Below are 15,730 nucleotides of genomic sequence, written 5' to 3'. Positions count from 1 at the left end.
TTCATATTTTTTTCAAGTGCCTGAAGCTGAGGCAGAATCAGGCCTGGATAGTCCTGTACAGGAGGTGCACACCCCTGACATTTAATAAAAGGAGAAAATGACACCCCATAATTTCTATCCCAAGCACTGACTGAAAGGTGACATTACACAATAAGAGTAAATCTCCCTCTCTGCTTATACCAGCCAGGCACCCAGAGGCATTTCTGCCATACCTCCCAAACCAAAATAGCAGCCGGTGAAATACAACCTGCCTGCTGTTGTCAAAAACAAGTGCAAGTATTGTAGTTAATACCTGGCAGCAAGCTGGGGAGCCAAAGTTCACCAGTGGGGCCCCACTGGGGATTCCTGGAGGCACTGTATAAATCTCTGCCCCGCTCCCTGCCGTCGGCTGAGGCTCCTGACACACTGGGTATGGGAGCACCCCCGGAGGTATGCCGCAGCCTGCCAGCAGCAAACAAACGTCACAGCCCAAAATAAGCAGCACGAAAGCATGTACCCTATGCGTGTGTGTGTGCAGGCACAGAGCAGCCAGGGCACTTCTTTGTCGGCTGCAAACGGATAATGAGCTCCTCCGCTGGTGCTGCAGACAGCCTCGAGCTGTTCAATGTTAACCCATCGCTGAGGCTCTCAATCATACAATCATGGAAGCAGGTTGGAAGAGACCACAAGGATCAGCCAGTTCCAAACCCACTGCCATGGCCAGGGACACCCTACCCTAGGGCCAGACTGGAGGGTTGTGCAATACCATAAAATCATCTAATTTTTAGCTGTGCTGACTGCTTGTGCTCTGGACCTGAGTCTTTGTTGTGATTTTGACATTTCTTGGAGTGCAGGTGGCAGCAAGCATAGGATCACAGAATAATAGCGTCAAGCAGGTTGGAAGAAACCTCCAAGCTCATCCAGCCCAACCTAGCACCCAGCCCTGGCCAACCAACCAGACCATGGCACTTTAACAGACAAGTTAAAAAGTAATCACAGAATCAGAGAAGTTCTTAGATTGGAAAAGACCTTCAGGACCATCAAGTCCAATCACGAGTTTCACACTGACAAGTCCTTGACTGAACCAAACTCCATGGCACAACATCTAATCACTGTGAATCACTGTGGATGGAAAGGACCAACAGGATTAGGATCAGAAACCCAGCAGGGCCTCCCAACCACTCTGCCACCTCCCACCCCTCTGCCTTACCCCAGACTTTGCCTCATGTTCAAGGTGTGTTTGGAGAATCAGCCAGGGGAGTTGGGAAGCAGATGGATTAGTTATGCAGCAAGTTAGGTTAGAGAGAGAAGTTCATGCAGCCCCAAAGCCAGAGAGCAACTCTGTTATCTATGATTATGTTCTTGTTCTTACCCATCTCAGCAAGCCTATGAGTGCAGCAGCCATCACCACTGTTTCCTTTGCACAGCCTGGCATCTAACTCCTCTCACCAAAACATCCCAGCTAGGCTCAGGCTGGCACAGCTGTAAATGCAGAGCAGAGCAAAATCCAGGACATCTGTCCAACAGCAAATTCAGACCTTCCAGACCCTTGTTTCATCCCAGCTTAGTGTTTAAAGCATCAGCAGTTCCCAGAGAAGGCAAGCGGGAGCCGGAGCGCACAGCGCCAGGAGGGAGGCGATGCCCGCGCCCCGCGGCAGTCCTGCCGCCCCGCCGCGGATCCGCGCTGCTGCGAGCCAACACTGCCGCGCCGCGGAGCGCTGCAGGGGCTGCAGGCTGCCGCCCGCACCGCGCCCCAGCGCCCTGCGGGGCAGCCTTCCCTGGCGGCAGCACCACTGCCGCCGCAGGCTTCTCAAGCCGAAGGAAGAGGGGGCAATAAGAAACCTGCGTGGCACTGCAGGAAGCCCAGCAATGGGAGCACTGTGCTGAGCGGCTCCGAAGGGGCACCTGGAGCACAGCAGAACTGTCCTGTCCATGTCACATGAAGACTGAAATATCTCATAGAGACATAGAATCAGTCAGGGCTGGAAGGGACCACGAGGATCACCCCAGAGCAGGCTGCACACAGCCTCAGCCAGCCTGGCCTCAAACACCTCCAGCCATGGGGCCTCAACCACCTCCCTGGGCAACCCACTCCAGCCTCTCACCACTCTCCTGCTCAACAACTTCCTCCTCACAGCCACTCTCACTCTCCCCACCTCCAGCTTTGCTCCATTCACCCCAGTCCTGGCACTCCCTCACAGCCTCAAAAGTCCCTCCCCAGTTTTTTTGTAGCCCCCTTCAGATGCTGGCAGGCCACCAGAAGGTCACCTGGGAGCCTCCTCTGCTCCAGCCTGCACAGCCCCAACTCTTTCAGTCTGTGCTCACAGCAGAGCTGCTGCAGCCTCTGAGCATCCTCCTGGCCCTGCTCTGGACACTCTCCAGCATCTCCACATCCCTCTTGCAATGGGGGCTCCAGAGCTGGCTGCAGTACTGCAGGTGGGGTCTCAGCAGAGCACAGCAGAGGGGGAGAATCCCCTCCCTGGCCCTGCTGGCCACACTGCTCCTGCTGCAGCCCAGGCTCTGGTTGCTCAGTCATGCTCCATTATTTTTAGCACTGTTGGCCACACTGCAAGAAGCCCATACAGATTAAAAACATATTCCAAAGGAAAATCTGAAAACATAAATAGGCATAGATATGACTGTGTGAGAGTCTGAAGCTAGCTAGAATGCTTTGGTGAGAAGAATCAGACAGGCTGTGAAAAGGAAGCAACAGTGATGGCTGCACTCATAGGACTGCTGAGATAGATAAAATCAAGAACATAATCATAGATAACAGAGTTGCTCTCTGGCTTTGGGGCTGCATGAACTTCTCTCTCCCTAACTTGCTGCCTGACTAATTCTTCTGCTTCCTAACTCCCCTGGCTGATTCTCCAGACTCACCTTGAGCATAAGACAAAGTCTGGGGTGTCAGAGGGGTAGGAAGGAGGTGGCAGGGTGGTTGGGAGCCCCTGCTGGGCACTCTGGTTTCTGGGAGGGCTTCTGTGCTTCTGTATCACTTTTTCACTTGTCTGTGTCTGTCTCTAGCTGTACAGATTGTCAATACCTGCTTGGGCATTGTGCTAAGCTGTACATAGAAAGCTTCAGTCTTTCATTTCCAGCTCAGCTGAGTCTAGTCCAGGGGATTTTTTTACGTGGGGGGGGCAGGGAACACCCAAGCCATCACAGACTGGCATGAACTCAACATAAGTGGGCATATCTTTCCACCTCTGTGCAAATGTGGTTGTACAAAGTATCCAGACAAGGGTACCCTTTGCACAAGAGATGTGTGCACAACAGCTGCAAACACTCAAGGTGCATCCTGCACGACACAGACCACCACAAGTACGCATGCACAGGCACCGTGAAGCCACATAGCTGCCAGTTTGGGGAGCACCAAACAGTCTGACTTCCTGGGGAGGAGAAGTAACTGATACTTGGCAGGCAAGTGGAAAAAAAATGTTGTTCATAGAATCAAGCAGGTTGGAAGAGACCTCCAAGCTCAGCCAGTCCAACCTAGCACCCAGCCCTGCCCAATCAACCAGACCAACCCCACCTGGCTACAGCCTCCCTTCAGGTAGCTGTAGCCAGCAATGAGCTCTGCCCTGAGCCTCCTCTGCTGCAGGCTGCACACCCCCAGCTCCCTCAGCCTCTCCTCACAGGGTTTGTGTTCCAGGCCTTTGTTTTGGTTGAAATTAAAATGTCAGTTTCAGGGGGTCGAAAAATAAATGAAATGCTTTTTCTCTCAAAACGGCAATTTGAAGTGACAGTTTGGGTTTTAAATGTTGTTTTGTTTGGGGGGGTGTGTGGAGGGTGTGATGTAGGAAAAAAATACTTAAGGCAGAAGGCAAACAAAAATAAGCATTGTGTTTGAACAGGCCAACCCAAGACAAAAAAACACTGCTTGGAGAAAATGAAAACCGACTGGGGAAATGGTAATGAAAGACTTTCCTTTGAGTTGTCTCTGGGGAACCTCTGCTTTCTGAAGGGTGGCAGTGCACACACTTATGCACATGCACCTAGGATTTGTAAGGGGATGCCATGAGGGCACACTTCAGGAGAATAGTGAAGAGGTGATTGGCTGCAGCATGGCTGCACCAAGGGCAAATCACAGAGTCACAGAATCAGTCAGGGTTGGAAGGGACCACAAGGAGCAGCCAGCTAAAACCCCCCTGCCATGCCCAGGGACACCCTACCCTAGAGCAGGCTGCACACAGCCTCAGCCAGCCTGGCCTCAAACACCTCCAGCCATGGGGCCTCAACCACCTCCCTGGGCAGCCCACTCCAGCCTCTCACCACTCTCCTGCTCAACAACTTCCTCCTCACAGCCACTCTCACTCTCCTCACCTCCAGCTTTGCTCCATTCCCCCCACTCCTGCCACTCCCTCACAGCCTCAGAAGTCCCTCCCCAGATTTTTTGTAGCCCCCTTCAGATGCTGGCAAGCCACAAGAAGGTCACTTGGGAGCCTCCTCTGCTCCAGCCTGCACAGCCCCAACTCTTTCAGTCTGTGCTCACAGCAGAGCTGCTGCAGCCTCTGAGCATCCTCCTGGCCCTGCTCTGGACACACTCCAGCATCTCCACAGCCCTCTTGCAATGGGGGCTCCAGAGCTGGCTGCAGTACTGCAGGTGGGGTCTCAGTAGAAGATCCTTGTGGTCCCTTCCCACCCTGACTGATTCGATGATCGTATTCTCTGACTCTACTCAAGCCCTTTGCAGGCTCCCGGGCGTGCCCGTGGGCGCTGTGTCGGAGCCGCGGCGGCTGCGAGGCGCGGGCGGGCGGCAGCTCGCAGCAGGCACACACACACACACACACGCACACGCACACACATTCACACACACACGCACACGCACACACATTCACACACACACACGCACACACATTCACACACACACACACACACACACGCACACAGACACAGACACACACGCACACAGACACACACGCAGATGTGCTCTCCGTTAGGAAGCCTCAGAAATAAAGCCAGCTTTTGATCAAGCGAGCTGCGGTCCCCTGGCTCAGCTTCTCCCGCAGGTGATTCTATAAACAAAGTTTAGTGCCAGTGTGAAAGGACAAATAGGCTATAAATAGTTCCTGACGCCCAGCCCCCTTGTCTCATTGCAGCCCTTGCTCTGAGCCAAACCAGAAGATGGGCTCTGGGCACTCCAAGCCCACTCCTCGCCGTAAACTGATGGAAATACAGGGAACAGCAGGAAGGCTGCAAAACGAGATAGGAAGGGGAGGGGGAGGAAGAGGAGAAAGGCTTTAATTGATTGGAGAGAGTGCTGGGAATGTGAGGAAGAACTCAGGAGTGGAAGGAGGAAAGGGGAGAGCAGCTTGCCCGGTTGCAGTTGTCCTTCGCTGCAGTGGGGGTGTGAAGTGCTCCGTGGGTGCACGCACACGTGGCGCACCTCCAAACCAAACCCCTGCCCCGGCTGATTTAGTGCTCTGCCCCAGCGGTGTATTTACTGCCTCTTGCTCCAGTTAATGGAGCCCAGGGGGCTTCACACCAGCACGGGTCAGTGGCAGAGCGTTTGTTACCTGTGCCAGGCAGCACACCGGAGGCAGGGGAGAGGGAGGGGATCGGCCGCTCAAGCACAAAAAGCAACAGTGCAGAGCCTGTGCAGAGGGACCTGGCTCACTGCGGGCTCTGATTAGGTTTGCAAAGCAGGAGGTTATTCCGACATCTGGAGGGAGTTTGCAAGGAGCTGGGACAACACAGGCCTGATGCAGCAGACTTTGCATGTAATGTGGACTTACACACAGGCAGAGGTGTTAGAAGCACTAGAGAGAACCCGAATTCTCTGGTGCAGGTTAAGCACCCTGCTCGCAGTCAGGGAGAGGTCGTTTTGCCTCTCGAGTTTATAGCTGCCAAATGTGAAATGCTGGCAATTACTGTGCCTTTGAGAGAATCATACAGTCACAGAATCAACCAGGCTGGGAGAGAGCTCCAAGCTCAGCCAGTCCAACCTAGCACCCAGCCCTGCCCAAGCAACCAGACCATGGCACTAAGTGCCTCATCCAGGCTTGGCTTCAACACCTCCAGGCATAGTGACTCCACCACCTCCCTGGGCAGCCCATTCCAATGCCAATCACTCTCTCTGCCATAGCTAATTGTGCCAAGCAAAATGATTTCTACTAAAAGCTGTTCTGAACTTTATCAAATAGGAGGAGAGTTGATTATAAACCATAAGGCTTCAGTTGCTCCAGAGAGAAAATCTGAGCGAGGGATCAGTGATGAGAGAGAGTTGCCAGGAAATATTTGATAAGCAGCAGACATAAGGAACTGTTAAGTGTCCATTTTTAAACCCCTTTTCTTTCCTGCTGTACAAAACCAAGAGCATGATTTGGCTATGTGTGAAGTGCAGAATCTGAAACATCTGGAGGGGTGGTTAGACAAAAGGGTAGAGAAGGAAGACTTTACTTGTTCCTGTTCCCTCATTAAAAAGGTTATTTCTCACAGAATCATAGAATCACTTTGGTTGGAGAAGACCTTTAAGATCATCAAGCCCAACCATTACCTAACTCTACCACGCCTGGTGCTAAACCTCGTCCCTCAGCACCACATCTCTGAGTCTTTTCAACACAGTCCTCCTCAATATCTTTATTGATGATCTGGGCCAGTGCCATGGTCTGGTTGATTGGGCAGGGCTGGGTGCTAGGTTGGACTGGCTGAGCTTGAAGGTCTCTTCCAACCTGCCTGGTTCTATGATTCTATAGATGTATACACACCTATACCTATATGTATACAATACTCAAGCAGGCATTTACAATCTGTACAGCTAGAGACAGACACAGACAAGTGAAAAAGTGATACAGAAGCACAGCAGCCCTCCCAGAAACCAGAGTCCCCAGCAGGGGCTCCCAACCACCCTGCCACCTCCTTCCCACCCCTATGCCTTACCCCAGACTTTGCCTTATGCTCAAGGTGAGTTTGGAGAATCAGCCAGGGGGGTTAGGAAGCAGAGGGATTAGTTACACAGACAGCAGGTTAGGGAGAGAAGGGAGGCAGCCAGAGCCAGAGAGCAGCTGTTATCTCTGTTTGTGTTCTTACTCTTGCCCATCTCAGCAAGCCTGTGAGTGCAGCAGCCATCACCACTGTTTCCTTTGCACAGCCTAGCATCTCATTCCTCTCACCAGAATATCCCAGCTGGGCTCAGACTAGCACAGGGCCAAAGCAGGCAGGCTTCTTTTGCTGTATTCTGTGCCATTCTGTACTTCTGTTCAAAGCAGCAGCGTTTGAAGTGACTCAAGAGCCAACTCTCACCATCTCTTGCAGGCAGAGTCCCACAGCTCATAAATGTCACTGAAATGATTAGTATGTTTTTTTCCCAGTGGCCCACCTCTGTTTTGGTTTGTTCACATTTATCTCATTACTCAAAGTGTGATATTTTACCCTCTTTGGTGCTTCGTGCTGAAAGTACATATGGGTGGCTTGCATAGATTTATGGTGTCTAGAAGGGACCTCTGTCATGATTGAGTTTGATTTCTATATAGCCTAACAAAAGTATGTTTGCCAGGTGATGGCTTCATCTCAGCCGCTGATTTAGGGCAGCATCAAAGCACAGCTTTTAAGAAGACCATGAGTCTCCATTAAAGAGATTTCAAGTGCAGAGAATTTATGACATCCCTGGGTGAAGTGCCACAGTGGTTCATGCTTCTTACAGTTAAAATCTTGACTCTGAATTTCAGTCACCCGAGCTCTGAGCCATCAGCTCACATTGCAGCTTCTGCCATCAAAGAATTCTGTATGCTCTGTTTGAAGAATACCTTCACTCTGATGTACCTCATGCTAATGGTGACATGGGTGTCAGTTGCAGCACAGGAGGTTCCACCTCAGCACAAGGGGGCACTTAGAATAGAATCATAGAATCAAGCAGGTTGGAAGAGAGCTCCAAGCTCAGCCAGTCCAACCTAGCACCCAGCCCTGGCCAATCAACCAGACCATGGCACTGTAAGGGTCCCAGAGCACTGGCACAGGCTGCCCAGAGAGGCTGTGGAGTCTCCTTCCCTGGAGCCTTTCCAGGCCTGTCTGGATGTGTTCCTCTGTCATCTGTGCTAGATTGTGTGGTCTGGCTCTGGCAGGGGGTTGGACTGGATTCTCTCCTTAGGTCCCTTCTAACCCTGACTGATTCTGTGATTCTTCAATACTTACAATGCTTAGACATTGTCAGGTCCTCAGCTGCAAGCCTGTCTCAGGCACCAGCTGGCTGAGAGACTGAGTGACCCAGAGTGATCACTGCCGCTGACTGAGGTTCTGTGGCGAAGGAGACAAGGAGAATAAACCCCAGGGGTGATCACTGTTGATGCAGTGTTGATCCTTGTGGTCCCTTCCAGCCCTGACTGATTCTATGGTTCTATGACTTCTATTTTCCTCACGTGGCCAAACCTCAGTTAATTCTAGGCAATGAGGGCAGCACAGGACACTCTCTGGCAGCTACACCCTGCCTCTGCTTTGCCACACTGCTCCTACTCTGTACTGCCTGTATCTTTCTCCACATCTCTTGCTCTGCCTTCTTCCCTGTAAGCCAGAAAGAAATCCTGCACTTTCCCCTGGTGGAATTGACTCTAAGCCAGTTTATTTTAGTTGCAGAGATGCTGTCAGTCTGTGGGCAGCCCCAGCAGGCCCTGAAAGATTTGGAGGTGTTGAAGGCATGAAGAGAGGGACCTTTTTCAGTGCAGTTGATTCAATACAGCCAATTCTTCCCCTGAGGTTTGGGGAGATGCAGCCTTGGCAAGCTTGGTCAGTAAACTGTTTGTTTATGGAGAGTTATTTTTGTTTCATTGAAACAGCTCTTTAAGGCTCGCAGAAACCCTGAAACAGAGCAGAGTGGAGGTCACCTCGTGGCAGAGAATCACAGCTTTGTATTTTGTTCAGCCCAGCTACCAGATGAGGTTTTCTGTAGGTCTGATAGGGCATTTCTGCTACCTGAGATGTGCCATCCCATGGTCTGACCTCACTGGCCCTAATCTGCAGAGCTAAGGTGGGTCCTAGTGTGCATTTCGCATCACGTCAAGTAAGAGGGTAGATGTTGCCACAGTTCCTAGTGCTGCATGATGCTGATAATGCTGAAAAGGGTCCTGTGGACCAACCCTGGAGCTTTTCCCTTCTTTTACTGTGTTACAGATAGAGAAGTGGCTTCTGCTTCTTGTCTCCTCTCAGATTTATTGAGCATGGGATCAGAAAACCTTTTGCTCCTTTTATTTTCAAACAAGAAATCTTCTTTAAGAGACATCTTTGTGACTGACAGATGTGCCTCACTCAAAGCAAGGTCACTGGACTCTGCAGAAGAGTAAGCAATGTCCTGTTCTGGAACTCTCTGAATTTCTGTGTAGGAGATTAGACAAAAGTGCTAAAATGCTTTCTGACCTCAATTCTGTGAATTTGAGAATCACAGAATCAGTCAGGGTTGGAAGGGACCACAAGGATCAGCCAGCTCCAACCCCCTGCCATGCCCAGGGACACCCTACCCTAGAGCAGGCTGCACACAGCCTCAGCCAGCCTGGCCTCAAACACCTCCAGCCATGGGGCCTCAACCACCTCCCTGGGCAACCCACTCCAGCCTCTCACCACTCTCCTGCTCAGCAACTTCCTCCTCATGTCCAGTCTGACTCTCTCCAGCTTTGCTCCATTCCCCCCAGTCCTGTCCCTAGTCCCTGGCAGCCTCAAAAGTCCCTCCCCAGATTTTTTGGAGCCCCCTTCAGATCCTGGAAGGCCACAAGAAGGTCACCTGGGAGCCTCCTCTGCTCCAGCCTGCACAGCCCCAACTCTTTCAGGCTGTGCTCACAGCAGAGCTGCTGCAGACTCTGAGCATCCTCCTGGCCCTGCTCTGGACACTCTCCAGCATCTCCACATCCCTCTTGCAATGGGGGCTCCAGAGCTGGCTGCAGTACTGCAGGTGGGGTCTCAGCAGAGCAGAGCAGAGGGGGAGAATCCCCTCCCCTGCTGCAGCCCAGGCTCTGCTTGGCCCAGAAGTCTTTCACCCAACACGAAGCCTCTCTTTCTCCTGGCGCTAAGCACCTTGCTAATTATTCAGCTATTAACAGCCGTTTAGCACAGGCAGAGCCGTGGCAGCCGTGGTGGCAGCCTGCGTAGGCGAACAAATGAGGGCAAAGAATGCGTGCTAAAAGGAAAATCAAAGCTGCCTGGTTTATGGCAAAGGCATCTGCAAATGAGCAGAGAGGAAATTGATATCTCGTTAAAATTGGGCAAGGGAGCAAAAGTGAGAGAGAGGAAACTGAAATCTTGTTAAAATAACTGGAGGGTGCCTCCTAATTGTGTGTTTCCAATTGCTTACAAGAGGACATTTACTGGAGGTTTGGAGTGCTTTTGCTTTAACCAGCACCGACAGCAACACTGACTTTATTCTGGCTGCTTGGTGCAGTGGCAGGGACAGAATCTTTTTTACTCAAAACAAGCACTTCAGGACTGGAGATCAGCAAAGTCAATGCAAGCAAAACATGGACAACTGCTTTTTGTTTTAACGAGCAGTTGCAGCACTGAGGCCTGACCTGAGGAGAAGGACCTGGAGGTGCTGCTGGACCAGAGGCTCAGCAGGAGCCAGCAGTGTGCACCTGCAGCCCAGAAAGCCAAGCACAGCCTGGGCTGCAGCAGCAGAAGTGTGGCCAGGGAGGGGATTCTCCCCCTCTGCTGTGCTCTGCTGAGACCCCACCTGCAGTACTGCATCCAGCTCTGGAGCCCCCATTGCAAGAGGGCTGTGGAGATGCTGGAGTGTGTCCAGAGCAGGGCCAGGAGGATGCTCAGAGGCTGCAGCAGCTGTGCTGTGAGCACAGACTGAAAGAGTTGGGGCTGTGCAGGCTGGAGCAGAGCAGGCTCCCAGGTGACCTTCTTGTGGCCTGCCAGCATCTGAAGGGGGCTACAAAAAAGCTGGGGAGGGACTTTTGAGGCTGTGAGGGAGTGGCAGGAGTGGGGGGAATGGAGCAAAGCTGGAGGTGGGGAGAGTGAGAGTGGCTGTGAGGAGGAAGTTGTTGAGCAGGAGAGTGGTGAGAGGCTGGAGTGGGCTGCCCAGGGAGGTGGTTGAGGCCCCCTGGCTGGAGGTGTTTGAGGCCAGGCTGGCTGAGGCTGTGTGCAGCCTGCTCTAGGGTAGGGAGTCCCTGGGCATGGCAGGGGGTTGGAACTGGCTGATCCTTGTGGCCCCGTCCAGCCCTGACTGATTCTTTGACCTCTACCCCACTGCAGATAAAATGGCAGGTGGGGCTTAAAAAGAGGCAGCTCAGCTTTGTAATGCGTTAGCCCAGCAGAGACATCCTTGCTCTGTAATTCAGAGTCAAGTGCTCCCTTCAGCCTGACCAGAAGCCTTTGGCTTTGCTGCAGAGGGGAAAATAAGCTGGAGCAAGAGGATATTCTATGAAAGCATATAATTTATTAATGTCAGTGTTCTGAACTCCTGCTCCCCCACACACTGAACTTTAACAGCAATCTCTGTTCTTACACGGTTATGGAAGACATCCCAGGAATAACACCAAGCAGTAACTGGTTAATGCCAGCAAACATTCCAGCTATCACCAGGGAGAGGAATCTCCCCGCGGCCAAGTGCCGCCTGGGCCAACACACCGCTTGCCCAGCAGATGGGCCCAGGCTCTCTCTGCTCATGGCAGAGGGCAGTAGAGAACTACAGAGGCATTAAAGCATTTACACAAATGCTTATTAATTATCATCACCCTCCCAGGCTAGGTCTCAGCCTGTGCAAGTGTCCAATCTTCAGGAACTCCACCCGTGGACTTGGAGGCTGTGGATCCTCCCGGCTTCGGGGGAAGGATGCAGACATCTGCCCTTGCCCTCCTGGCAGGCCCCCAGGTGCAGAGGCAGGATGCTGCACGGCAGCAGCAGGGCGCTGCACGGTGCCCACGCAGCCCATCCTGCGCGGACAGTCCAGGGCCTGCTCCGGGTGACCGGCGGCTGCAGGCAGCGATGGGCTGCACGGGAGACTGGGCTCTGCAGAGGCAGTGCAGGGTCTAGTCCTGGTAACTCACCCCAGTGCTGTGCAGGCGTGCACAGCTGGCTGGCAGCCCCTGGGAGACTGTCTCCATGGCAAAAAGTAGGTAGCACAGGCAAATAGCAGCAAAGCAGCAGGCATTAGGGGAGCACTGCAGGCGGGGCACGCAGGCAGGCAAGTATAAGCACTTGGTTTACCTGTGTGCCTCCTATTTGTCAGATGTGGGCTGACATTAATGGCCCCTTGGCCACCAGAATGACCACTCAGCTTGGCAGTTAACCAAAGCATGCCATAATAGACATGGGGATAGCATGGGCCTTGCACCCAGTAAGCCATCAGCTAGGCACATGGGCTTACACACCCTGGGCAGGACAGACTTCATGATGCAAGGTCTGCTGTTTCCTTCTGTGCTCATTTGTGTGTGTACCTCTGGTGTGGGCAGAAAAACACATCCAGGCAAGACAAAGCATGCTTAAGCCTGTTTTGGGTCTATGGGCTCTCCATGACAGGCTTGTGCTGGTGTGAGAGTCTAAATGCTCTCTCCCTAACCAACAAGTGAAAGATTGCCTTTGTCAAGCTGCTGGGCTCAGAGAGGTGCTTGGCTGAAAGCTCAGGGGTGCAAATCAATGGACACTGCCTCCGTGCACATCTCATGTCAGCTACCCCTAAGAGAAAAGGCTGCTGTGTGTTCAGGGTATGGACAGGTGAGCAGTGCAGGGAGGGGGCAGAGGCCTCCCTGGTGCTGCTGCAGGACCCCTGGGAACGCAGGGATGCACAGGAAGATTCCCTGGGGAGCTGCACCTGGACACCCTCTAAACAACTGTATAAAAAGACCTGAGCAATGCCTGCCAAAGGGTGGGCCCCCAGGTGTGCACCTCCACCAGAACTCCTGGCCAGCTCCACAGAGAGCATCCCTGGCCCACGCACAAGTCTCTCTCTGCCCCCTATCTGCAGCTGATGGTGATATAATCCCTGCCCTTCTCCTTCTCTCTGGAGGAGAGATTGGGTCAAGGAGATCGAGTCCAACCCCCTGCCAGAGCAGGACAATGCTAACACAGATCACAGAGGAGCACATCCAGACAGGCCTTCAATAAATAATCTTGTGGTGCTCTCTGATCTCGCTTGCACGAGATACTGCTCATCTCTGTTCTCTGGACCTTGACAGCTGGAAACCAGTGAGACTTGCCACTTACCTCCAAGCTCAACGTTAAGCCATCATGTCCAGCAAACAGAAGCAGACTGAGCAGCAGAAACATAGTGGCATTCACTCTCAGTTCTTCCACTGGCAGATTCAACGACTCTGCAAATGCAGCCCTGCCTCAGCTTGCTTCTGAGAGACTGAGGATGAGATCCCAATGGAAATGAAACAGAAATATGAAGTTCTACCATGCTGCAGAAGAAAATCTGGATCTTGCTTTGACAAGAGAATGGATTGCAACTCATCTCAGCTACTGTACTCCAGATGATGTCCTCAAATATGCAGTCAGAGTCAGGAAACCCACTGCAGGCCATAAATGGCAGGAGCAGCGTTCTTGTAAGTCACAAGCAAGTACCTTGAGGCCATCATATGTCCTTGGGAAGACAGAGTTATGTCTGTCCCAGGTTGCACAAGGACAGATGTAGTAAATTGAGCTCTTTTAACTGGTGCCACTGGCCATAGGTCTCCAGAATCATAGAATCAATCAGGTTGGAAGCCTGGCAGAAGAGCCCAACCCCAGCTGGCTACAGCCTCTCTTCAGGTAGTTGTAGACAGCAGTGAGGTCAGCCCTGAGCCTCCTCTTCTGCAGAGTAAGGTTAGTGTGCTGGCATGGGAATCCCTCACACTGTGCTGCTGTGGAATCTTTTTAGGCTGAACATCCACATTTAGTAGGTCTTGTCCTGGAGGATTGCATAAGAATTCTGTGGGCAATGACGTCAAAGGCTCTTTCAAAGTCTAGGTAGACAATAACAACAGCCTTCACCTCCTCCAAGCAGCTCCTGGTCCCTCACCACCACCCCTCACTTCCCCCAAGCAGCTCCTGCTCCCCCACCACTGCTCTTCATCTCCCCCAAGCAGCTCCTGCTCCCCCACCACTGCCTTTCATCTCCCCCAAGCAGCTCCTGCTCCCCCACCACTGCCTTTCATCTCCCCCAAGCAGCTCCTGCTCCCCCACCACTGCCTTTCATCTCCCCCAAGCAGCTCCTGCTCCCCCACCACTGCCTTTCATCTCCCCCAAGCAGCTCCTGCTCCCCCACCACTGCCTTTCATCTCCCCCAAGCAGCTCCTGCTCCCCCACCACTGCCTTTCATCTCCCCCAAGCAGCTCCTGCTCCCCCACCACTGCCTTTCATCTCCCCCAAGCAGCTCCTGCTCCCCCACCACTGCCTTTCATCTCCCCCAAGCAGCTCCTGCTCCCCCCTGTGCCCTTTGCTCTGTCCAAACAGCTCCTGCTCCCCCCCACCATTTTACACCCACCCCAGAGCCTGGGGCAAGACCCTCAAGCAGCCAAGACACCACAGAGAGGAGCTGAGCCCCAGCCAGCAGCCATGGCCAATGCAGGAGCAGCTGTCAAGCCTAGCCCTACCTGACCGGGGGGCCACCAGGCCCCCCGGCCTTTGTTGGACCCTCCACCAGTCACCCAGTGTGCACCAGGGGTACTCACCAGGGATGCCAGGAGGAGGATCCCTCAGCCCAGTTGGGCTCAGCTTGAGGCTTCCACCTCTCCTGGGGCTGATTAAAAAGGGGAGTGGGCAGGGAGTGCAAAGTGGCCACACCTGGGGTGGGAGGAGACTCCAATAGCCCCAGGGGCTCTGGGATTAGGGGGTAAAAAGGTGCAGGTGGTGTGTAAAAGGGGCAGATATGGCATTCAGGTGTGACCTGGCACAGGTGCTGCTGCTCTAGCAGTGAGGTTGGACTAGATGATCTATCGAGGTCCCTTCCAGCCCCTAACCAGTCCTGATTCTGTAATTGTGGATGGAGCTCAGCTTGCACCTACTGCCCTGTCTCAAGGGAAAGAAAACCTATGACAGACTGAGACATTGAGCCGTTGTGAGTGAGCTCACAGTACCAGGCTGAGGTGAGCATAACTTGAAGCCATTAACCTCTTCTGATTGGTAAGGAGCAGATACTGGAACCTGCCCAGAGAGGGGCAGCAAGGCTGGGGAGGGGCCTGGAGCACAGCCCTGTGAGGAGAGGCTGAGGGAGCTGGGGGTGTGCAGCCTGCAGCAGAGGAGGCTCAGGGCAGAGCTCATTGCTGCCTGCAGCTGCCTGCAGGGAGGCTGTAGCCAGGTGGGGTTGGGCTCTGCTGCCAGGCACCCAGCAACAGAACAAGGGGAGACAGCCTCAAGCTGTGCCAGGGCAGGTCTAGGCTGGATGTTAGGAGGAAGTTGTTGGCAGAGAGAGTGATTGGCATTGGAATGGGCTGCCCAGGGAGGTGGTGGAGTTGCTGTGCCTGGAGGTGTTGAAGCCAAGCCTGGCTGGGGCACTTAGTGCCATGGTCTGGTTGCTTGGGCAGGGCTGGGTGCTAGGTTGGGCTGGCTGAGCTTGGAGCTCTCTTCCAGCCTGGTTGATTCTGTGATTCTGTGACTGGATGCCAATACTGACCTCTTTGTGCCTTGGCTGGATAAAGTGACTAAAGTTGATGTGCAATGCAGCCATGTCAGATTTTACTAGGAGGGCCCCCAAATAAATCAAATTCAGTTCAGGATTTCTTCATTACAAGACAAAAGCCACAACATCTTCACCTCTGCTTACTCTTTTCACAGACTGCAGCCAAGCTGCCATCAAGATGTGTGCAAGGCTGGCTCTGACTTAGGTCACTGTGAATCACCCTGCAGCCTT

The 15,730-nt window shown here is 53.0% G+C and overlaps 1 long non-coding RNA gene across 1 annotated transcript; it reads right to left on the bottom strand.

Annotated features, from left to right (window-relative positions):
• Positions 1-8,532: 8,532 nt before the first annotated feature.
• LOC135175623 (uncharacterized) lies at positions 8,533-14,588 on the bottom strand. The gene is made up of 3 exons (XR_010302404.1): positions 14,553-14,588; positions 13,105-13,249; positions 8,533-8,769 (listed from the first exon to the last, which is right to left on the bottom strand). It is a non-coding gene; the product is annotated as an uncharacterized LOC135175623 (long non-coding RNA).
• Between the last annotated feature and the right edge of the window lie 1,142 nt (positions 14,589-15,730).

The sequence above is a fragment of the Pogoniulus pusillus genome, chromosome 5 (genome assembly GCF_015220805.1).
Source record: "Pogoniulus pusillus isolate bPogPus1 chromosome 5, bPogPus1.pri, whole genome shotgun sequence".
NCBI classification, from domain to species: Eukaryota; Metazoa; Chordata; class Aves; order Piciformes; family Lybiidae; genus Pogoniulus; species Pogoniulus pusillus.
The sequence above is the reverse complement of the archived record's forward strand: the minus strand, read 5'-3'. Positions and strand labels throughout refer to the sequence as shown.